The sequence below is a fragment of the Pogoniulus pusillus genome, chromosome 26 (assembly GCF_015220805.1).
Source record: "Pogoniulus pusillus isolate bPogPus1 chromosome 26, bPogPus1.pri, whole genome shotgun sequence".
Taxonomy (NCBI): domain Eukaryota; kingdom Metazoa; phylum Chordata; class Aves; order Piciformes; family Lybiidae; genus Pogoniulus; species Pogoniulus pusillus.
The window spans coordinates 16,749,588-16,773,155 of NC_087289.1; the positions used below are offsets into that span (position 1 = coordinate 16,749,588).

At 44.7% G+C, this 23,568-nt stretch overlaps 1 protein-coding gene across 2 annotated transcripts in view; it reads left to right on the top strand.

Annotated features, from left to right (window-relative positions):
- The window catches only part of STAG1 (STAG1 cohesin complex component), a 232,677-nt gene that overhangs the window by 135 nt on the left and 208,974 nt on the right, over positions 1-23,568 (top strand). The window lies entirely within an intron of this gene.

The following is a 23,568-nucleotide window of genomic DNA, read 5'->3' on the forward strand; positions in this document are numbered from 1 at the left end:
GCCGATCCAAGATGGAGGCGCGAGGGGCGGGGGCAGCGGGCCGGGGCCGCTCGCTTGCTCGCTCGCTCGCTCGGTCTACCGCGGCGGCCGGGCCGGGAGCGGGCGCTGCCCGTGCGAGGAGAGAGGAGAAGGGGAGGGGAGGGAAGAGGAGGCGGCGCGGGGCGGGGCGGCTCCTGCCGGAGCAACGGGTCCCCCGGGCGCGGCGCTCTTCGCCGCCATCTCATTGTCCCCGCCGGGGCTGCCGGGGGCGCCGGGCCGAGCTCGGCGGCCTCTCCCACTGCCGGGCCTGCGCCCCACTCCGGGCAGTGGCGGCGACGTTCCTACTGCGCGGCCCAGGGCCGCGGGGGCGGGGGTGGCGACCCGGGCGGCGGCGGGGGATGCTCGGGCGGAGCGGGGGTGGCGCTTCCGCTGCGCGGGGCACGGCAGCGGCCCCCGGCCAGCGGCGGAGTTGGTGCCGTGGCCGCGGGGAGGGAAAGTTGCGGGAGCTGGTGGGCGGCCCACTTCGGCTTGGCCCGGCTCGACCCGATCCGCCACCTCGGTCCGGCCCTCGGGCGGGCAGCGGGAGCGTCCGGGCCCCCTCAGCGCCGCCGGCGTCTGGCTGGCGTCCAGAGAGGGACAGGCAGCGTTGAGAGGCACAGTCCGGGGGTGGATGTGGGCTGCAGTCTTGGAGCTGCGGACCCCTTTCCCGCTGTTTCTGTTGCTTATCCCCGAGTTCTTGCGGAGATGGCGGTGGGGCGGACGGCCCGCCCGTCCTGTCCAGAGGGCGAGAGGCCACTTCTGGGCTTGGCAAGAGAGGCTAGACCCGTGCCATGCCGCTTTGGAGTTCTCCTGACCTTTGGGGTGGGAGAAGCAACGTGTTGAGCCCGAAGCTTCTGATATGTAGGTTGTACCCGGCTAGGGATGCTGGATCTAAGAACCTGGACCTGGGGAATAAGCCCAGTGTAGGCAATGACCTGTTACCAGTGCTGGGAGATGAGAAGTGGCAGAAGCACCCAGCTGGGGTTCCTGAGCCATTGGACAGCAAAATACCACGAACTTGGCCAAGCAGGGTGGAGGGCTTCTGTAGTGGGTACTGGTGACTTGGTGACTGGCCTATGCTGGGAAATGGTGGGCAGCCACACTTGGCTTTCACGATGTTCCTAGGGTGGAGTTAGAGGTGCGAGCTGTGGTTGGGTTGAAGCATGACATGGGAGAAAGGAGGTAGCAGTAATACCCACAGAGAAGCTTAAAGGGATGTGTCTGTCAATATTAGTGTCAAAAAACTTCATTTCTGGTATAGTTTCATTAAACTATATTGAGTGGCTTTGTGGGTTTTGGTAATTACAGCTTGTTGGGGTACCTGATGCTCTGTAGTGTTAGTCTAGGAATCGCATTTACTAAGTTGTTGAGGAACGAAGAGTCTTCTCCAGATCACACCATTGCTGAGCTGTTCTTGCATTGTGTTATGTGTTTGGTGTGATGGATGGCATTAGTGTTGGGAGGTAACGACTTGCTTAACTTTTCCGTCTTATTACGCTAGTGATGGAGTGCTGTGGGAGAAAGATTGGTCCAGATTTTCTGGATCAAAAGTGGTGGTGGTGGTGCTGTATCTAGTGAGGTTTTATTCTTTTTCTTCATCTGTAGACAGCAAAGTGATTCAATGAGCATTACTACATTAAGAGAGCCAGTGGCATCCTGGCCTGCATCAGGAATGGTGTGGTCAGCAGGAGCAGGGAGGTCATTCTGCCCCTGTACTCTGCACTGGTTAGACCACACCTTGAGTACTGTGTTCAGGTCTGGGCCCCCCAGTTTAAAAGGGACGTTGAGATGCTTGAGTGTGTCCAGAGAAGGGCGACGAGGCTGGGGAGAGGCCTTGAGCACAGCCCTACGAGGAGAGGCTGAGGGAGCTGGGATTGGTTAGCCTGGAGAAGAGGAGGCTCAGGGGAGACCTTATTGCTGCCTACAACTACCTGAGGGGAGGTTGTGGCCAGGAGGAGGTTGCTGTCTTCTCTCAGGTGGCCAGCACCAGAACAAGAGGACACAGCCTCAGGCTGCGCCAGGGGAGATTTAGGCTGGAGGTGAGGAGAAAGTTCTTCCCTGAGAGAGTCATTGGACACTGGAATGGGCTGCCCGGGGAGGTGGTGGAGTCGCCGTCCCTGGAGCTGTTCAAGGCAGGATTGGACGTGGCACTTGGTGCCATGGTCTAGCCTTGAGCTCTGTGGTAAAGGGTTGGACTTGATGATCTGTGAGGTCTCTTCCAAACCTGATGATACTGTGAAATACTGTGAAATAATTCATCAGTCCATGGAGAAACCATTGGACCATGAGGCAGAATGTAGGTTGTCTGTCAAAATGTGTCTTGACTGTGGGAGGAAGTTTGTTCTTTTATGGAACTAGAAGGCAGTTTATTCCTTTGTCTTTTTTTTGTGACTCAGCTGTGGTGCATTTATTTAGTCCAAGAAAGTGCACACAATGGGTGCAGAAGTTTTTAAAGTGGTAAGCCGAGCCACGATGCAACAGGATTTCCTGGTGAGCAGGAGTAGAGGGGCTGACTCTGAGGTTGTGACTAATCTGAGAGGTCGTAGCATTTGCATGCCGTTCAGTGCAGCCTTCAGTTTAACTATTTGGTTGCCACTGCTAACAGACACATTTGTGGTGGTTGGAGGGGGTAGTGGAAAATGGTACTTTCTGGAGCTGGTCAAACATGTAGAGCTGGTTTTGGATGTTCCATTAAGGAGTGGACCACATGGCAGCTGACAGCTTACGGCATCTGGTGGTTCCTAACGTTTTACAAACATACCAAAATTGATCAGCTCACTGTAAGAGACACTTATTATGGCCAAATTTCCACGCAAGATATGGCGTGCCAGAAGTTGTGAGGGCAGCTGAAATGCTGATGTTTTGTGATTGGGGTTCTCCAAGCTTTTCAACGACTGTCTCTGTCCTGCCTTTTGTATTGTGCACATTTTAATCTGACCTCTAGTGAAACTGCAGTGCACCTTTTGATAGCTAGGAAAGTTCATAAACCTTAGCTATTGGGATGCAATGGCAAAATTACTTGATGTTGAGAAACTGAGGGAGGGAATAGTTTTTTGTATCAAGGAACCCCTCCTTAAAGAAGAACAGATGCCTGAAGTTCACACTAGTGATCTTGGATTTTTTCTGTTCTTTCACTTTCTTGCAAAGACTTGCCCTGCTACAGGAAAACTCAGTATTGGTATTGTAAACATCATTTCAGTAGGCAGGTGAGCCCATAGCAATGCAAGGATGCAGGAGGAGGGAAAGGCTTAACTGTGATTTCCTTTTTTCCATGGTAAAAACATGTCTGCATTGTAACATTTGCAAATTATTTCTTGGTGAAACACACAGAAGACTCAAAGACCACGTTGAAGTTTTGAAAATGCTCATTCTGTAGTTAACACAAGACATACTGAAAGAGGAGAATGTGTTATTTTGTCCACTTAAGTTGTGCAGGAATGTGGAAGACTAAATGCAGATGCAGGGTTGTCGAAGATCTGTCTGTTGTCAAGTGATCTGGGGAGGCTGTGACTTCTGGTGCTTGGAGTCAAAAGTAGGTGGTGATGCTGAAGTCAGATGCCAAGATAAGGATGTGCCTTATCTAAATCTGATGTACTGGCTTCAGGACTTAAAATTCCAACCAAAATCTGCAAGGCACTTGCTTCTTTAAAGTTTTGAGGGGTTGCTTGTAGTCACTCAAATTTCTGACACAAAGCTCTGCAACTCCCCTTTATAGATTGCTGTCTCCTGCTTATAGTGCCACTGTTTGTTCATTTGGCTAAAACTAGAAAGAAGTAGAGCTGATTTTCTTGCCTGGAATATAAAGGGAAATCCTGCAAAGTTTGAGTTCATCAGCAGATTAATTGCTTTGTTATTCCTACCCAGGACATGTAGAAAGATGCTTTATTCTTAGCCATATTTTGCTTTTCCAATCTGAAAAGCTAAACTTCATTGGTTTGGTCATTGAATATGTGATTAGAATAAAGAGACCTATTTCTTTGTTTCTTGAGAAAATAAGGGGTTGAGAGAACGTTAGGAAGAGTCTCAGTCTGAAAACACTCTTCCAAAACCAAGTGCTGTTCAGGAAAGCTTCACACTAACTGGTTTGGGGTGTTTTGTTTTTTTTAAGGTAGATGCCACTTTCATTTGAAAGAGCTGAGGGAAAGGAGCTGCAAAGAGAATCATCTTGGTTCTCGTTTTGCAGCTAGTTACTAATTTCTCTGATTTGCTCTTTAGCATCTGGTTGTAGGTAATGATTTCACCATTTGTACCTATCACTTGTGAGAGAATAGAGAGTAACTTGGGGCCTTGCTCTGCCCGGTTTTGATAGTTCTGCAACACTTCCTCATTTGCCTCTCTGCAGGCATCTTAGTATTTTGGAAATGCTCTTTAATAATAAGAGCATGCTTGAGATAGCAGGTTGCCTTGGACAACAGATTGGTGCAGTTACCTGAGCCCAGGCTCTGTCACGTGTATCCTGTTTTGAACTGTAGGTTCAATGTCACTCGATAAATTTGGTAGCTCTGTTTTCATGTAACACAACCTCAAAACCACCTTAATTTAGAACAAAATGTCCATTTACAAATAGAGGTAATTCCACTTTTGATACAAATGATGGAAATACAAGGTTGTTCATCCCTTCATGGATACATGCTGCTCTCTGTGTAGCCAAAGATGGAGAGTGATGGCTAGCCAAGAGCTGCCAAAGACTCATCCTACGGTCATAATGTTGGTCCCTGCCCAGGGTGGATTTATAGTCTCATTCTACATGCAAGAAGGCACTGGTTGCATGACACTGTTTGATGGGACAGGCCTCTCAGCCACAGTTGCCAGCATTATTAGACACAAGAGCTTGATGTAGGAGTGTATCCTGGCTTCCAGTTACAAAGTTATTAATCATTTATTGCAGAATTAAAAGCAAGAGGTGGTATTTCTAAGCCTGTCCTCCCTCAGCTGAAAGGCAGGTTGTTTCAGGTGGCTCCCTGAAGTAGTGGTTTACTAGAAAGCAGTATGAGGCAATGTATAGGGTTAACACTCCTGGGGGAGTGACCCTGAACCTGACCCTAGGGGTCTCGGCCCCTCCTCAGGGGTGGGCCACACTCCAGGTGATGGTTAGCCCACTCCCCCCACTTCCTGCGGTATAAAAGACAGGAGTTCTCCTGTCTCTTCCTCTTTTCGCCCTCTTGCTCACTACCTGCGTTCATGACCGCACACACACACTGATACTGTATACCAGCCACGAGGCAGAGACACCATCACACTACTCGGGTTGTATCCATCCCTGTTTTGTATTTTGCTGTTTTCCCTTCCTCATCCTTTGTAAACTCCCCTACCTCCAATCCCTTTTTTCTAAGTTATTGTTAAACTTTTCCTTTTTAACTTCCAAATCGAGTGAGATTGATTTATTGGGGTGTCCCTACCTTTTATCTCTCTCCCTGTCTTTTGGGGAAAGGAGGGGGAGGAGGGGAGGGCACTCTATAAACTCTATAAATTCTATAAATTGTCATTGGGTCTACCAAATTTATAAGAGTCTCTGGGAACTTGCATTTGAACCCAAAACAGGCAACATCAAGCCAGCTCTGTTCCTTGCTGTGCAGGATTTCAGTGTAATGCATGCTGTTTATTCTAGGAATAAGTCTGATCAAGTCTATATTCTGTAACTCTTCATTTAGCAGACTTGTATTATATTGGCTGGCTAACTGAATGAAAACAGTGTTGACAGATTGTTCAGCTCATAGGGAAAAAAATTCTTTGTAGAGTTACATAAGAGTAGACTTTACGTGTCGGAGTTGTTTCTAAATGTCAAATATTTTTTACAATAAAATAATAAAAATCAAACCAATCTTGGATGCATTTTTAATGTACCAGCACATAGCATGTGGTGGTGTTTTTTGAAACAAAAATCAAATCACAAGCTGGGACTCTGTTCTCCCCCACTTAAAGGTTTCTTTCTCCTTTTTAGAGTTAGAACCCCCTGCCACGGGTGGGGTTTCCCAGTACCTACACCTGTTTGGCAGAGGGGAGGAATGAATTAATGCAAGAGGATATTTATAAAAATATATTTATTAAACTCCAATATTTTCAACTCTCACCACCCCCAACCACTCAACTTTAATATTAAATTGTTCTTTACATGATTATGAAGACATTATGGGAATATAAATATCTACAGAAACTTATTAATAACTGGCAAACATTCAAACTATTAACAGAGAGAGAGTTTCCCCACGGCTCAATGCTGCCTGAGGTCTTACACTGTTTGCCCAGCAAAGCTGAGCTGAAAACTGCTCTCTGCTTTACGGCAGAGGTAATAGAAATTACGGAGGCATCTACTCATGATTCTTATCAGTTATTAATCACCCTCCAGGGCTGTGTCAGCCTATTGCAAGTGTCCAATTCTTCAGGGTCTCTGCCTGTGGACTTCGAGGCTGGAATCCTCCGGCGTCAGGGGAAATGGCAGGCTCTGGCCTTATTGCTGCTGGATCCTGCTGGCTGCTCTCTCCAGGGGAGCACAGGCAGGGTCTCCAGGTGCAGAGGCAGGATTCCGTGCAGTCTGAGACAAGTGGGTCAGCTCCTGGCTCCCCACAGCAGTGTGCACAGCAGGCACTCATACAAAGGCAGGCATACAGCTGCAAGGAAGCACGCACACACGCAGGCAGGCAGGCAAGCATGTGGCAGAGCTGCAAGCAATGTGGGGAAGGCCTTGCATGTGAGCCTGTGCACCCCTATTTATCAACTGTGGGCTGAGAGTTGATGGTCTCATTGGCCACTCGAATGAAGCAATCAGGTTGGCAGTCAGCCCAACCCTACCACACTAGGTAAACCCACAGGCCTGGACTCCAGGTATGGGAATCACATGGGCCCAGCACCAGGCAGGCCCGAGCTGGGCATGTGGGGACTTACACAATCAGGTGTCCCTTTGGGCTCGTTTCCCCCTGGTGCAGGCAGAGACATGTCCAGGCAGAGCAGGCATACATATGCCTGCTTTCGGGCCTACAGGCCCTCCACAACACCCCCAAAGATTCAGGATGATATCAACATGTTTGTAAGTGGAAAATAAATATCCATATGAAAAAATAAGTTTCTCTCTGAAATGAGTGATAAATATGCCAGTTTCACATGACTCTTCTTAGATCTGTTCGGTGGGGCAACAAGAGCTTGTTCCTGCCAGTGGAATTGCACAAGATGGTTGAGCTGATGTGCCAGCAGCTGAGAAACACATCTCTTTCTCCAGAGCTGCACAGTTCCTGCCTTTCCTTTGTGGCAGTGGTGCTGCTGCTGGCTTGACCTTTCCTTGAGCTAGTGGAATTCCCTATCTGGCAAAACCCATTTGCTTAGGAAGTGTATTTTTCTGCCAGGTGACTTAATTCAGTCAGGCAAATAGAGTAAGGTGTTAAGACAGGTGATGCAAGGTCAATGGCAAGAATATTTTTGTCAGAGGTGATTCTGGAGATGGAACCTTTGTTTGTTCAAGTGGGAAAGCCAGGCTGACTCAGCTGCATGTGCTTGTCTTGTGTGGCTGAGTTCAGTGTGGAGCCATCACTCTGTGTGTGACGTTGGCATTCCTGTGGGACACTCTCTTACTGAATTCCCTCTGCCAGCTTTGCTGTGTGTAGCCTGTGTTGATTCTTGTAGCCTTTGCAGCTGCTCTTGTCTGCCTTACCATGAATAACTTGGTGTTGTCTGCCCATTGACAGCGTTCACCTCCTCCTCCAGATGGAAGAGTGTCTCAAACAATTTGGGCTCCAGCCCATTCCTGTGGGACTTCGCTGGTGGCTTTACTCTATTGTCAGAAACAGCCATTTGTTTTGTTACTTGTTTCCTCCCTTTTAACCAGATAACCTGCCCCAACAAGGCCTTTTATTGCCATGGCAGCTTCATTTCTTTGAGAGCCTTTTGTGGAGAATCTGGTTAATGTCTCTTGAAAAAGCAGACTGAATCAAGTAGAGTCTGTCAGTGTGTAGGTAGGGGAGATCTTCTTGAAAACTCCTGTGCCTTTGTGGAACTTGACTTTCTTGTACAGAAGTGGAGCTGATTTCCTGCCTAGATGCTGTCATTCCTTTAGCTGTCTACTGATGCATCTTCTAGAATCATTTCTTCTAAGTTAGCCTTACTAGACTGTTAGGTGAGAGAGTAAACACAATTACTAAATGTGCTCAAACATTTGAAGCCTTTTCTTTTCATGGAATCAACCAGGTTGGAAGAGAGCTCCAAGATCATCCAGTCCAACAGGCGTCTTTAGTGTCGAAGAATTTTGTTTTCCCCCTAGCCTTACTTTACTAGGGCACTGGGAGAGAATGAAGCTCTCTTCTAAGAAAAGTTAATATTTTAAAAAAACTAGAGAGGAGTTTAGATGCTTTGGGATCCCCTTTTTCCTGAGGTCTTTGGAAATCAGTCTAGGAACTGGCAATTATTGATAGTAGGAATTAGAAGGACAGGGAGAAGAATCTGTACACAGAGTACAGTCATGTAGGCCTCTTGCTGCTGGATGCTGAGCTGATAGAAGCCCCCCACAGAACAATATAGTTTCAGTGATGTAAAACAAACAATGTAGCACAGGGAATGCAAATCACTACTGTAGAGACTCTCCTTGCTTGCAGAGTGAAGTTTCAAGAGTCTGCCTTCCTTGGATGACTACTGAACTGTGCTCAGTGACCTGCAACATTTGTATTCTGTCATGCATAATGGTCTGAAGTTGAGAGTGAGTGAAGACAGAGTCAAAATGGTAGGGATTGCTGCCAAGCCTTTTGAATGACTTCTCTGGAAGATTGTGACATGTTGGGTACTCTGCCATTGTAATTACAGATTATGGTTTGTTTTTTCTTTATCTCCTTTCAATTCCACGCTTCCAGTGTTGTTCTTCAGCTCTTTGAGGCTTTTCCTATTTTAGGACTAGTGGGTCGTTCTGTCTGATGCTCCTGCAGGGTGTCCTTTCTCATCCTCAGGATCTGTGCGGGCTTGTGCATACTTTTGCATTCCTTGGTCACATGGGTGACTTTGTTTTGTTTCTGTAAGCTCAGTTTGGAACAGTTTTCTCTGCCAAAGTGGTAAGGTGGGGCTGAAATTGAATTAATGTTTCAAAACGTTGCAGGGAATTTTGAAATACTAATTATTATGCTGTTGTACCTGGAGAGGAAGAGGCACGTGGTGCATCCAGCACCTGAAGAGACCTGTGGAATACTGTACTGTTCCGTTAAAGATGTCCAGTCTGAATTCTGGCAGTGCTGACCTTTTGCTGAGGTCGAAGAGGGGGTGATAGGTATTGGCAGTGAGAACTTGTGATTGAGACCTGTCAAATATCCCCAAAGCTGGAGTGTGACAAGTGGAATCATCAGAGTGGAGCAGAAGAAGAGAGACTGTTCTGTACAGCCTTGTCCCACGGCTTGAAGATCTCCTCACTCAGCTGTGCTGTTACAAGTGAGTGGGAGAGCACAGGCAATGAAGTTAGTCGAATTTCAGATATAACCTGTAGTGTCAGCACTGTCAGAAACTGAATGGAAATTAAATGCCCCACTTCTTGCCTTTTCTTGGGCATGTTTCAGTACTGAACTGTTGTGGTTTGATTTTCTCCTGGGAAGAAACCAGAGAAGTTACTTGTTCTTTTGTTTTGCAAGAGGAAGTTTATGCTTGTTTCTGTTTGTGCATGACTGTGGAGCACCTGTGCTATGGAGTGAAGGCAGGGATGCCTGGCTTGCTGCATTCTTACTGCCTGGCCGAGGTGTCTGTGGAATTGTCAATTTCTTGTCTTTGAGGTGAAATGTTTCATGTTGTAGCCATTAAAGGTGGTAAACCGAACTCTTCTGTTGGCATGCTTTGTTTTTCTGGTTTCTCATTATTGTTTGTTGACTTAGAACTTGTTGGTGTCCAGGTAGGAAATCATGAGGGAAAAGATGAGAGCATCTGTAGGGAGTAAGAGTCAAGGAAAGAAGAGGGGCGCATTGGGGTGGCAGGGAGTGGAACTGTGTGTTGTAGCTGCTACTGTTATTTCTTAGGTATTCTGTTTTCCCTAGGCAAAGATGTTGTTACAAAACTTGCAAAATCTGAAAATTTATCCTTTTCAAAACTTGGGGATTTTTTTTCCCCTAGATACTTCCGTTGAGACTTCATATATGAGCAGTTCTAGGTCTTTTTCAAGGGTGATGGTGTTCACCAGTGTCATCCATGGCATTTGTGCAGAACATAGATGTCTCTCTCTATGCCAGGGTATGCCACTAGCACTTTCTGTAGTTACTGCTGAGGTATTGCTCCTGTATGTCACTGGTGTAGTTAATTTTGTTGTGAAGTACACAGCTAAGAAGAGGCTTCTCACATCTTACTTGCTCATAAATTTTTGGCAGTCGGATGCTTTGTTGTCTCTCTCAGTTTCCTTGACCTTAAGTCATGCTTTGGTAACGCCCACATCTAGAGTTTAACTATTGTATCTGTCTCTGTCCTGAAGGCAATGTGTGCTGCTCCTTTGTAAGTCATGTTTGCATTCAAGCTGTGTCAAGGGATAATGACTTCCTGTGACAGTAATCACAAAACCCATTCAGCATGTGGGGCAGTTGGCACTGATTTGTAGTTCCTCAGTTCTGATCTCTTCACCTACAGGATTGGTAAATGGCAAGAAGCAGCCTTCCAAAAAAGTGCCATTAAGTTTGTTTGTCCTGTTTGAATCCTGAGTGCATGCACAGGTTTGCCAGTGCTGGCAGGGGCGAGCTCCGCACGGAGAGGTGCATGGAACTAAGCTATGGTGCAACAGAGTATTGAAGACCATGAAACATTGACTGGCAGCTTGCTAGAAGCAGTAATTGCATGGAGAGCTTCCTTTGGACCGAATGAGGTGGCGAGGGTGAATGAAGCAGACTGCTCCCAACACGTGCTGGTGGCAACTGGTGCAGAAGTTATAATGCCAAGTGACTACAGCTCCGGCAGCTCTTTGCTTTTCTTTGAAAGAGCTTGGTTTGTGTGTCTGTATAGTGAAAAAAAGAGCCAGCCCTTTTCACCCGTAGCCATTCGATTGCTGATGTTTGCTGCATGTCGGACTCTTTCAGAGGTGATGCAAAAGAATGTCTCGGGTTAGTTTAAGAGCTGTTCTGTTCTTCCTGCAAGCGCCTGCATCTGATGTCACTGGCAGAGTTCTCTGAAATGGAGGCTTAAGTCGAGAAGACAAAAAGGTGTGCTGAAGAAAGGAAAGGACATACTGGTAGAAGGTTAGCAATTACCTGAATGTCATTCTTCTGCCAGACTTTCCTTTTTCACAGCAACAAAGACTGAAGCTTTAAGATCCGGAGGAGAGCCTTGTTGATTTTTTCCCCCCTCAGCTCTAAGGTCAGGTGCTTAGGGACTCCAGCTGCTGGGGAGCTTTTAAATCCTAAAGGGGGAACTTTGGTTACTGCATTGTTAATAGATGGCTCAGATGAGAATGCCTGTGGCTGAGATGGGTATTGTCAGACAGTTGCTCAAATGTTCTTTACAATAATATATACCTCTGGCAAAACAAAGTATTCAGAGGGGAAATTCCTGTGTTAGATTTTTATCTGCAGACCAATTATTTTTGTTGCGTTTCAACAGTAATCATTCAAATCAATGCTTGTCTGTGAAATCAAGGAAGTATTTTTGACTGTGGTAAATACCTTTTCCCCACTGAATTTCAATTGGAAACTCCTGCTGAGTTTTCCTGCTTGAGGATAACGACCTGTAGCTGACTTGTTCTGTGACTTTAATGTGGTAGCTGTGAGTTGTGACTTTGGGGGGAAAACAAAGTGAGAAAAGCCCAAAGCAAAGAGTTCATAAAGCATGACCAGGTTATGTCTGCAGAGCAGTGAATAGGGATGACAAGGTGGGATTTCTGGAGTGGATCTGCACTTAGCAGATTTCATTACTCTGCAGATTTGGCATTAGGAATGGATTACCAGCACCACTTTAAGAGTAACCTGAAGGGTATCCTTCCAACTCTGGAAGGACAGGAGTTTGAGGGATACCAGTCTGTTACTATGTAAACCAAAGCCATTTCCCTAACTTCCAGGGTTTGAAAACTAGGCCTGTATGAGAACAGGCAGAGAATTTAAGTTACTAAAAAGCAGATCGTGCCAATCAGGTATCTTTTGTGCTATACTCATGTTTATTCCAAGGAATGTAAGCTACTGAGAACTCAAACGATGAGCAAATGTTTTTCTTAGCTTTGTTTAGGAGAGAACATTTGTTTTGGCTGAAATCTTCCAGAACAACTGAAACAGACACTAACATGGGAAAACTACTACAACTACCAGGATATGACAACATTTTTGTTTGGGCAGTTCAAAATGCCATAGTGCAGTATGAAGTAAAGGAGCAATGTAAACTCCTTTTAGTTCTGCCCAAAGCTAGATGGTAATGCTGAGATCGTTGTTGGTACATTAGAGGGTATTATAAAGATGAGCAATACTGTCCAAGTGTAGAACATCTCAGTTTTGCTATGATACCCAAGTGGAAAGCTGCTAAGAAACTTTTTTGGTTACATGGGTGTCAGTGCTCTCACTAGCAGAGCCCAGTGGCTTTAATACTGTGTTGTTTTTTCCCCCCCTTAATTCTAGATATCCTATTAATAGCTGATGGGAAAAATGGAGGTCTCCCTGCCCCCTCTGTCTGCTGTTCCTTACAATCTTTTTACCTTATTCTCCAATTCATCAGAATGTTCCTATTTTACCAACACATTTAATGTTACTCTATGTTTTCTTGGGGACCACTACCTGAAAGGTTCGAGTGGTTAATAGTTTCATGTAATATCTGCTTTGCAGTCTTTTAGCACCTGGCTTTCAAGTAGAAATATGCTGGTATTTTGTCCTGCAGTTTTTGTCCTTTAGAAATTGTAGCTTATTTTTTAAAACCTGACAAATGTTTATCATTTAGAGGCTTTCATCCTCTGAGACATGCAGTGTTGTGAGAATATATGCTGTAAAGATTCTTACTGTTGAGGTTTTATTTGATGAAAGGGCTGATGTTGGGGAGATTATTAAAATGTGCTTCTCTAATTATTTTCTTTGAAAATGTTCACAGATACTTTGTGTATGCACTGTTGGAATCCCTAGTGACAGGACTCTACATCCAAATTCATGTTGCTTTTACAGCCACTAAGGGTATTAAAACTCTAAGGGGTATTAAAACTGCGGTGTTCTGGTGTTTTACTGTAACAATGGACTTGTACTACAGTGGTTATTTATTTACTTTTACTTTTGTGCTTCTGCCTGGGCTTTCTTTGTTCCTGGAAGAATGCTGAAGAAAAAAAAAAAAGAGACCTCGAGTTAATCCCTTTCTCTGTCTTGGGAAGATCATTTACAATGTTCTTGACAGATGCTTGTCTAATCTCTTAATTGCTGGAAATTCCACTGCATTTCTTAAGCAGCTTATTCTAGCACTTCATAGTCTTACTGCTTGTTTTTTCCCTCATGTTTAACTGACACAGTTTTCAGTAAACTTCGATTTTTAGTTCTTCACGTTCAGTTGTATCTGATGTACCTGGAGGTATTTAAGCTATCTTTATTTTTTTCCCCCTAGATCCTTTCTCTATCACAAACTATTGTCATTGTATTTGAGTTTCTCAGGGTTTCATCACAGATCTTGGCTTCTTCTGATGCAGCTGACTGCTTTGTACACTTGCTCCTGTTTGTTCTTATCTTGAAGGCAGGAACCCTGAACTGGGCATCTTGTTTAATGATAATTTGCTAGTGCTAGGTGGATTGTTCTGAAGAGCTCTTCACAAGGCTCCACTGTTCTATGTTTATCCTTTTGTTTGTAGTTCATGTAAAGATGTAAGGCTTTGCCAGCAATTCCAGTGTCTGAGATGCTGTGTTAGCCTGTACTTGGTTGCATATCTGGATTCACTTTTGGTGTCTGTTGCTGAGAGGCATATTAATCCTTCTCGCAATTGTGGAATGAAAAGCAGGAGCAGAACCAGCATAGGAAACAATTGCCACTGGTGAAACAAATTGATATTTGCCTGTTAGTAAAACCAGCTTCCACTATGTGGTTAGCAAAATGTGCACATAAACATTTGATTAGTTTCTTGGATGATGTGATTTCATCAAATGGGAGCTGTGGGTTTCTTATTGCTCCTGCCTTGGAGAATCAAGTCTCTTCTTTTTAATGTTGTTGCCTGATGCAGTTGTCTGGGTTGCCATTTGATTAGCTGCAGTCTTCAATATTCATGAAGAGCAGTGAAGAAAGAGCCTGCCTTGTTTGTTCAGCGTCAGGCTGTTGAAAGCATACATGGAACATCTCTACGTCCTTTGATTTTTAAATGCGGTGGGGTTTTACTACTGTGAAATGGTACAAATCTTCATGACTGCTTCTGACAATACAGAAAGAGGATTTGCTTTTTCCTGGTAAAACTTTAATAGCAACTTCAAGGGAGAGGCAAAAAAAAAAAGCTGGGAAAGAAATTTTTTTAGATATATGTCTAAATGAAAAATGGATACATTTAATCTGAGTAGAGACCAATTTGACAGTCTTCTATGAACTTTACCTAAGAACCAACTGTCTTCCAGCAGTACTTGCAGCTTTTGTTTCTTTCAGACTGTAGCTATTTTTGTTCCAAGTAGCAGTGTTTTGAGCTTCGAAATAGACATTCTAGTTATGACTTAATTAGCAACCCTTGCTTATTAACTATTTGGATCCTGACTTTTTCAAGTAACAGTATTTGTTTCCTACGAGTGTGTAATTTCTGGTGAACAGCTTCAGACCTAGGTCTGGATTGTTGTTCTGCTGTTTTAAACGCCTGCTGACTTGAAATTCAGATTTTGTTCCTTGTTTGCTTCTTTTGAAACTGTCTCTTACTGTCTTTTACAAGATGATTTTTCTTGGGAGACTTGTTAGAGGTAGGATGAAGATTTAGAATTGCAATGGAACTAGTTGGTGTCTACTGAGTTCAGTTCATTTAGTTGTTTTGTATTGATTAACATGCCTAAGTGCCTTCTTAAGTGCATTTTCGTTCTCGGTGTTTTCTCACCTCTTTTTTAGGTGACAGTAACTCTTGTCACCTTTGTTGCTCTCTTGTCACCCCAAGCATCTGCTTTTGACTGATTAGCCTTTATTTCCTCCACCCTTGTCAGTGCTTCCCCCACATGGAGTTTGGCTCCTGATTGGAGCAGAAGGCCATCTGCCTGGCAGGACTGAGGGAATAGTTCCAGGCCATGCCTTCCTTGTAGGGAACAAGTGCTCTGTACAGCTCTCAACAAAAACCAGGAGGTGTTGTATGTTTGGCTTAACAGTTACAACGCAGCCTGCATTTGCCAGGTTCTCAGAAGCCTCTAAGTTTGCAATGTTTTTTTTGGAAGCACACTGAATGAATTTGAAGTTTGTCAGTACTTTCTTGGTCAGCAGTTGAACAAGTTTTTCGGCAGTGAAAAAAACTAGGAGCATCATCTCTTTGAGCCTTGGCTCCCTGTCAGGATCAGCTGTATTTTGCTCTGCTGTTTCTTTGAGGGTAGCTGTTGGTAAAGGCATGTTGGAAGACTGGTATTGCTTCAGGTTAGAATAATTGGTGGTCTAATGTATAATAATTGTGATACTGAGGTTTGTTTGGGGTGAAGCAGTTGGCGTTTCGATTATGTACTTCTGGGCAACCACATTGCTTACTGTGACTCTCAGCCTCATGCTTGGTACTTCAGTTGACCAGTTTATTAGATGTAACACATTGTATTGCAGGAGTAAATTCTTTTGACAGTGTGGATTTCTTCCTGTCATCGCAACTGGGAGACCATCAGTACTTGATTCTTCAAATATACCACCTGGGGAAACTCTAATCCTCCATGACTGTATCACTTACCAATATAGTGTCCTGTTTAATAGGCTAGGAAGAACCTAATCATCAGTCTCTTACTTTGCATTGTTAGAGCTCTCAAATATCCAAGGGAAGAAAAAGAAAAGGAAAGAAAAGGAAGGAAGGAAAGGAAGGAAGGGAAGGAAGGGAAGGAAGGAAGGAAGGAAGGAAGGAAGGAAGGAAGGAAGGAAGGAAGGAAGGAAGGAAGGAAGGAAGGAAGGAAGGAAGGAAGGAAGGAAGGAAGGAAGGAAGGAAAGGAAGGAAGGAAAGAAAAGTGTTGTCTGCTCTGATTTCTTGAGACTTTGGCACTGTGTGTATAAGGTGCTTGAGCTTTGTGTTTACTTCAAAATCCAGTCAGTTTTATGGCATCTTTTGCTCTGGTTTCACACACAATTCCACTCAGTTTCTTTTCTGTTTAGACTTTGCAATATTTTGAAGACTCTTGTCCTTGTTCAAGCTCCAAAAGTGTGTTGTGTTGTTGGTTTGGTTTTTTTTTCCCTTGCCTCTCCATAGCAGCCTGGAGAGGCTTTCCACAGTGGGAATCTGTGAGTTCTCAGTTAATAGTTACTTGGTGAAATTCTGTTTATTTTTAAAGACAAAAAAAAAAAAAAAGAATAAGTTGTTGTTAATGCTTTTTCATCACAGACTTGTAGCTCTTTCTTATCTGAAATTGAAGTAAAAAAAATGAACAAAGAAATAATATAAAGCAGAACACAACAGCAACCAGTTGGAAGGGGAAGCTAAAAGACTAAACATGGAGTATGACAAGTAGAATCAGAATTTCTTGCTTCTGACAGCAAAGAATTAGATGTTTCAGTGTTAGGAGCGAGAATCTCATCAGCTAGCTGACAAAGTGATTTGTCCTTGAAATCAGCCACTGTGGATAGGAACTGTCTTTTTGACCTTAAGGATTCATTTTCCCTTGTAACCTCGGGGGTTCTGCTCACAAAAGAGATTATGGACTTTAAATATTCATTTCAATCTTACCTTGGGCTTGTAAAGACAATTGGTTGTTGATTTCAGGAAACGATTTTATATTAGTAAGTCAGAATGTAACTACCATTCTCATTGCTTTCTCTTCCATTTCCCTCTTAACACAGTTTAATTTTATCTAAGGCTTCATCAGTCTGGGAGTTTTAAAGCAAATCAGAAATTGAATTGTACATTAGAGAACAGTCACTAATAAACATCTCTGTAAATGTTGACATTTAAATAAAAAGGACTGTAAATCCTCTGTCTATAAAAATAACACTTGAGGATGTGTTCAGGTTCCTCTTTTCAAGCAAATTCAATTCTGATTCTGTTTTTTTTTCTCCTCCATTGGCAATTAATCTTCTAGCTCATGCTCTCAGATTGTTCTCCAGGTGGTTGAGTGATGCCCACAAATACTCAAGATGACAATCTTTGTTCAAAAGTGGCTGACAAACTGCATTTGCATGCTGGAGAATGTCTTCAAGAAACCATGGACACTGCTGTTACAGAAACTTTAACTGGTCCATTTCTGCTCACTGGTGTTGATGGATTGCAACTCCTTCATTTGGGGAGTAGTTGAGAACTTGTGGAAGAGACTTTCATACCCATTGTTAAGGAACTCTGAAGTTCCACCTCAATATGAGGAGAAACCACTTAAGTGTGAGGGTGGTGGAGTACTGGAACAGGATGCCCAGTTGTGGAGTCTCATTCTCTGGAGACTTTCAAAGTCCACCTGAATGCATTCCTAGGTGATCCTGCTCTGGCAGAGGGGGTGGACTCAATGGTCTCTGAGGTCCTTTCCAATCCCTAACATTCTATCATTCTACAGAACTTATTCTAGCATAAAATACAGATTTTCTTGGCATTGCTTCCTGAAGGTAGGTGAGATGTTTTAGCTTCAGTGTAGGAAATTTTGCCATTTGACATTCTTTTCATCTGTGCAGTGTATCTGGAAGGCAGCTGTATTGACTGCAAACAATTTCTGAGTAAAACAGGCTCAAAATTGTTGAAGAGCTCCTTGCATTCTGACTGCAAAGGAAGGTTCAGGGTTTGGGAGTGCTGAGTGTTGTGCTTCACTGGTGTGTTCATCAACAGACTGGCATTAAACCAGGCTTTTCTGTAAAAGCTGTGCTGTCCATAAGTTCCCTCAAACAGAAACAAGCCTTTGAAAGCAGTGCCTTTTGATCCACTGATGCTGCTGTGGTGTCTGTCTGTACCTTCTACAGGCAAAGAAGAGATTTCAGTGTTAATACAGCGGAGCAGCAACTGAATTGCATTGGTTCAGTGTGTACCAGTGAATGTGCTAATGCTGCATACTCCATATGCTATTCTAGGAGCCTTTTTCTTGACTGAGAGTCTAGTTCCTAGATTTATAGTGGGAGTGTTGTTACTGTGAAGGAGTCTGGGTGTTCCTGTGGTCAAACATGGGTTGGCAGCCCTGCAGGGGAGGGAAAACTGGATAGATTTTATGTCAGTGCTGTGTGCTGGATAGGTCATCACCTCGTAGCATAAAGGCAGCAGGAAAACTGTGGTTATGTGTATCAACAAAACAAATGCAACATCCAAATTCAGCTACCACTGAAGAAGACAGGTGTGTGAAGAGTGTGTTGTGTCAGATCTGCTCATAATACTCCAGTCTACTTCTATACTGTTTAGTCCTTATATTTCTGGTTTCGAATGGTACCTGCAGAAATAAAAAGGTTTAGGCATAAATCAACTCCACACTTTTTTTACTGAAATGATACAAAGAAAGAACCCCAACAACCCAAGCATTTAAAGCTCAAATGTTGGCAAGTGTGGTGTTTTTGCTAGATGTCAGTTCTCTGAGAGCTCCATATTTAAGAGTTTGTTACTTATGATGGATTTGTGATTTTCAGCGTGTACGTTTTAAAGCATTGACCACTCCTGCTTTAAGAATGCAGTGAAGCCCAAGTTTCAGCCTGCAGGTAAGAAAAGTGCTTTCCATGGGAAATAGAATTCCCAGAACATAAGTAATTCTCACTGTTGCTGGAAAAGAGCAGTTAGCCTGAAGAAGTTAGGTTAAATAAGGTAGTGTGTTCCAACTTCTCTCTTTGCGGAGAGGCTGATTGCCATTGGAATGGGCTGCCCAGGGAGGTGGTGGAGTCACTGTCCCTGGAGGTATCACACAGTTTCACAGTGTCACCAAGGTTGGAAGAGACCTCATAGATCATCAAGTCCAACCCTTTACCACAGAGCTCAAGGCCAGACCATGGCACCAAGTGCCACGTCCAGTCCTGCCTTGAACAGCTCCAGGGACGGCGACTCCACCACCTCCCCGGGCAGCCCATTCCAGTGTCCAATGACTCTCTCAGGGAAGAACTTTCTCCTCACCTCCAGTCTAAATTTCCCCTGGCACAGCCTGAGGCTGTGTCCTCTTGTTCTGGTGCTGGCCACCTGAGAGAAGAGAGCAACCTCCTCCTGGCCACAACCACCCCTCAGGTAGTTGTAGACAGCAATAAGGTCTCCCCTGAGCCTCCTCTTCTCCAGGCTAACCAATCCCAGCTCCCTGAGGCACTTAGTGCTGTGGTCTATATGACTGAATAGGGCTGGGTGCTAGGTAGGACTGGACGATCTTGGAAGTCTCTTCCAGCCTGGTTGATTCTATGATTCAGCAGGGTCAAGACCAGATTTTTGAATGTTTTCTATGAAGGAATGTTAAAATCAGTGATGAAATTTGCTGTAGAGCTGCACAGCTTTTGAAGCATGCATTTGCTGTTTTGTTGATTCTCCCTGCCAGATACGGCAAGGCCATTTGGCAATGTAGCACATGTGTTCCACTTTGGAAGTGTTTAGTGGGTTGGATTAACTTGATAACCTCGGTTGCTAAAGATTCTACACATTAAAGCACCATAGCTGTATTGAAAAACATTATTTAAGAGGCACGATATGACAGAGGAAGGAGAATATGGTGGAACTGGTCAGGCTGAATTAGAGAATGAGATCAGGTTGCTGTTATCCTTCCTGCTGGTCATGGCACCCTAATTGATTAGGGTAGTGAGGGACTTGAAATGTGTAATTAATGATGAAAAGGGCCACTAGCAATTTGGACTGTATTGAACATAAAGTGTGTAATGAAGTAGGGAGGTGAGCTCCACCACATTAAATGGGAGAATCTGTCACATCTGTGATATTAAAAAGCTGTCTTAGTGTTAGAGGAGTACAGTGGTAGAGTAGTCAGTAATTTATTTAGCATTAAAAACCCGAATGAGATAGTTAAGGGTATTAAAATGGCTGCAATACAATTTGGATATTCAAAGTTTATAAAAGCTCTAAACAGTAATTAAGGATACTATTTTAATATCCAAAATTCATTAAAATCAAACAAAGAAAACTCTTGCAGCTCATAAGGGAAAATGAAAAATCTGTTTTTTAACTTCTTATCTCTGTACTGGATTTAGTTAAATAACTGAAAAATGAGAAACTAGACTTCCACATAGTATAGTGTGGGATATCCCCATGCCCTTGATAGAACTGGAGATGGTAGTCCTCAGCACATTTATCTGATTTTATACTTCACTTGATGGGGAATTAGAAACTACATTGTGAAATTACTTTGTCTGCTCTGTATTTTCTGAGACTTTTTTGTGGTTTAGAGCTTCTGAGATCATGGTTGAAATAAAAGCTATACTTTCCTGCCTGATCAAGCAGCTTCCTTCTTTTCAGCTGGTGAAAGATTTTTTGGCACCTTTTTTTTTTGGAAGGTAGGAGAGCCCTGCACAGGGACCTGCACAGGCTGGATGGGTGGGCAGAGGCCAATGGGATGAGATTTAACAAGGCCAAGTGCAGGGTTCTGCACTTTGGCCACAACAACCCCAAGCAGTGCTATAGGCTGGGGACTGAGTGGCTGGAGAGCAGCCAGGAGGAAAGGGACCTGGGGGTACTGATAGATAGTAAGCTGAAGATGAGCCAGCAGTGTGCCCAGGTGGCCAAGAGAGCCAATGGCATCCTGGCCTGTATCAGGAGCAGTGTGGCCAGCAGGACAAGGGAGGTTATTCTTCCTCTGTACTCAGCACTGGTCAGGCCACACCTTGAGTACTGTGTCCAGTTCTGGGCTCCTCAATTCAAGAAAGATGTTGAGGTGCTAGAAGGTGTCCAGAGAAGGGCAACAAAGCTGGGGAGGGGCCTGGAGCACAAATCCTATGAGGAGAGGTTGAGGGAGCTGGGGTTGTTTAGCCTGGAGAAGAGGAGGCTCAGGGCTGATCTTATTACTGTCTACAACTACCTGAAGGGGCATTGTAGCCAGGTGGGGGGTGGGGGGTAATGCTGGAAATGTTTTAATTTGCTCCATTACTATTTAAATTTATTTGGCATAGAATCATAGAATCAACCAGGTTGGAAGAGACCTCCAAGATCATCCAGTCCAACCTAGCACCCAGCCCTATCCAGTCAACCAGACCATGGCACTAAGTGCCTCATCCAGGCTTTTCTTGAAGACCCCCAAGGACGGTGCCTCCACCACCTCCCTGGGCAGCCCATTCCAATGCCAATCACTCTCTCTGCCAACAACTTCCTCCTAACATCCAGCCTATACCTACCCTGGCACAACTTGAGACTGTGTCCCCTTGTTCTATTGCTGGTTGCCTGGCAGAAGAGGCTTTTCCTTGTATGAAAAAGAAAGTGTTTTTTTCTTGTTCCATGTGGCTGCACAAGTGAATGGATATTATCTTGACCACTCAAATTCTCAATGAAATAGTGCCAGTGCTCTTAGAGCACCACTTTTCTGCACTAGTTTAATGTGCTCTTTAGCATTTCTCTTGGCAGGACTGTGATCAATACAGTACTTCATAATCACTCAGGATAGACTCAGATTTGGTATGAGTATTCCTGCAAAAAATTCAGGATTCAAAGGGGATAAATAAATATCCTCTGGAAATAATTATGCTGTTGGATCATTAGGAAGATAAAACTGACTTGTTCTGCACCTGAAATCTGCCTTTCATCCTGAGCCCTTCTTTATCAAGCTGTCTGCATCCACTGATGTATTCTGTTTCAATTACCAGAGAACTTGTTAATAGCTTCCTCTTCTCTGGGATTGTTATAGTTTCTTAAAAGACAGTTTTATTTAAACAGCAAAATACTTGTAAATGATCTGATCGTTAGTATAGATGAAGTGTAACAGGCATGGGTGTCCTTGACATACATATCCCTCCTAGGTCTTGATGTTTGGGCAGGGGAGTATTTTTAAACCTGTAATGTTGAGCTGTGCTTTCACTGTCTGGGAGTTTACTTGTAAAGGAGGTAGTCCCAGATAGTGGAAAATGAATTGAGATGGGTTAAGCTGTGTATTTGAGAGGAACACCTTCCATTTAGCAGCTTGTAAATTTTACTTCTTATTAGAAGGCACTCCTGCACATGGTGATGCTTCATTCACTGTTTTACCATGGAGAGCTGTATGGTAGCTTCCTAATTGTTTTCCATGAGGGCAGAGCAGTTTTGTGGGGCTAGACATTACCTAGGAAACTACACATGGGGCTGGGGGGGGATATCTCGGAGCATTTTCATAGCTATTTGTTGTTGTAGTTTTGCTGGGTTAGGAACTGGCTGGAGGGCCAGACCCAGAGAGTGGTGGTGAATGGTGCCACATCCAGCTGGCAGCTGGCACTAGTGGTGTCCCTCAGGGATCTGTGCTGGGCCCCATCCTCTTTAACATCTTCATAGATGATCTGGATGAGGGCATGGAGTCAGTCATCAGCAAGTTTGCAGATGACACTAAGCTGGGGGCAGATGTGACTGGGTTGGAGGGCAGAAGGGCTCTGCAGCAGGACCTTGGCCGCCTGGAACAGATGGGCAGAGTCCAAGGGGATGGCTTCAATAGCTCCAAGTGCAGGGTGCTGCACTTTGGCCACAGCAACCCCATGCAGAGATACAGGCTGGGGTCGGAGTGGCTGGAGAGCAGCCAGACAGAGAGGGATCTGGGGGTGCTGATTGATGCCCACCTGAACATGAGCCAGCAGTGTGCCCAGGTGGCCAAGAGAGCCAGTGGCATCCTGGCCTGCATCAGGAATGGTGTGGCCAGCAGGAGCAGGGAGGTCATTCTGCCCCTGTACTCTGCACTGGTTAGACCACACCTTGAGTGCTGTGTTCAGTTCTGGACCCCCCAGTTTAGGAGGGACATTGAGATGCTTGAGCGTGTCCAGAGAAGGGCGACGAGGCTGGGGAGAGGCCTTGAGCACAGCCCTACGAGGAGAGGCTGAGGGAGCTGGGATTGGTTAGCCTGGAGAAGAGGAGGCTCAGGGGAGACCTCATTGCTGTCTACAACTACCTGAGGGGTGGTTGTGGCCAGGAGGAGGTTGCTCTCTTCTCTCAGGTGGCCAGCACCAGAACAACAGGACACAGCCTCAGGCTGCACCAGGGGAGATTTAGGCTGGAGGTGAGGAGAAAGTTCTTCCCTGAGAGAGTCATTGGACACTGGAATGGGCTGCCCGGGGAGGTGGTGGAGTCGCCATCCCTGGAGCTGTTCAAGGCAGGATTGGACGTGGCACTTGGTGCCATGGTCTGGCCTTGAGCTCTGTGGTAAAGGGTTGGACTTGATGATCTGTGAGGTCTCTTCCAACCCTGATGATACTGTGATACTGTGAAATGTATTTTTAGTTTTTATCAGCCAAGAGAGTGCAATGTTTTAGATTTAAACCTTTTAAAGAGTTACAATCTGCTTGCTAACCTATAAGCTAGTAGGAGAATGTAACTTTTCTTGAGTAAGATGGTGTGCTTGCGAGGGAAAAACGCTTGTCATGTGGAAATACTTCCTTGAGCCATCTCCTTTCCCTAATTTTTGAGCCCTTCTTAGTTCTATAAATAAA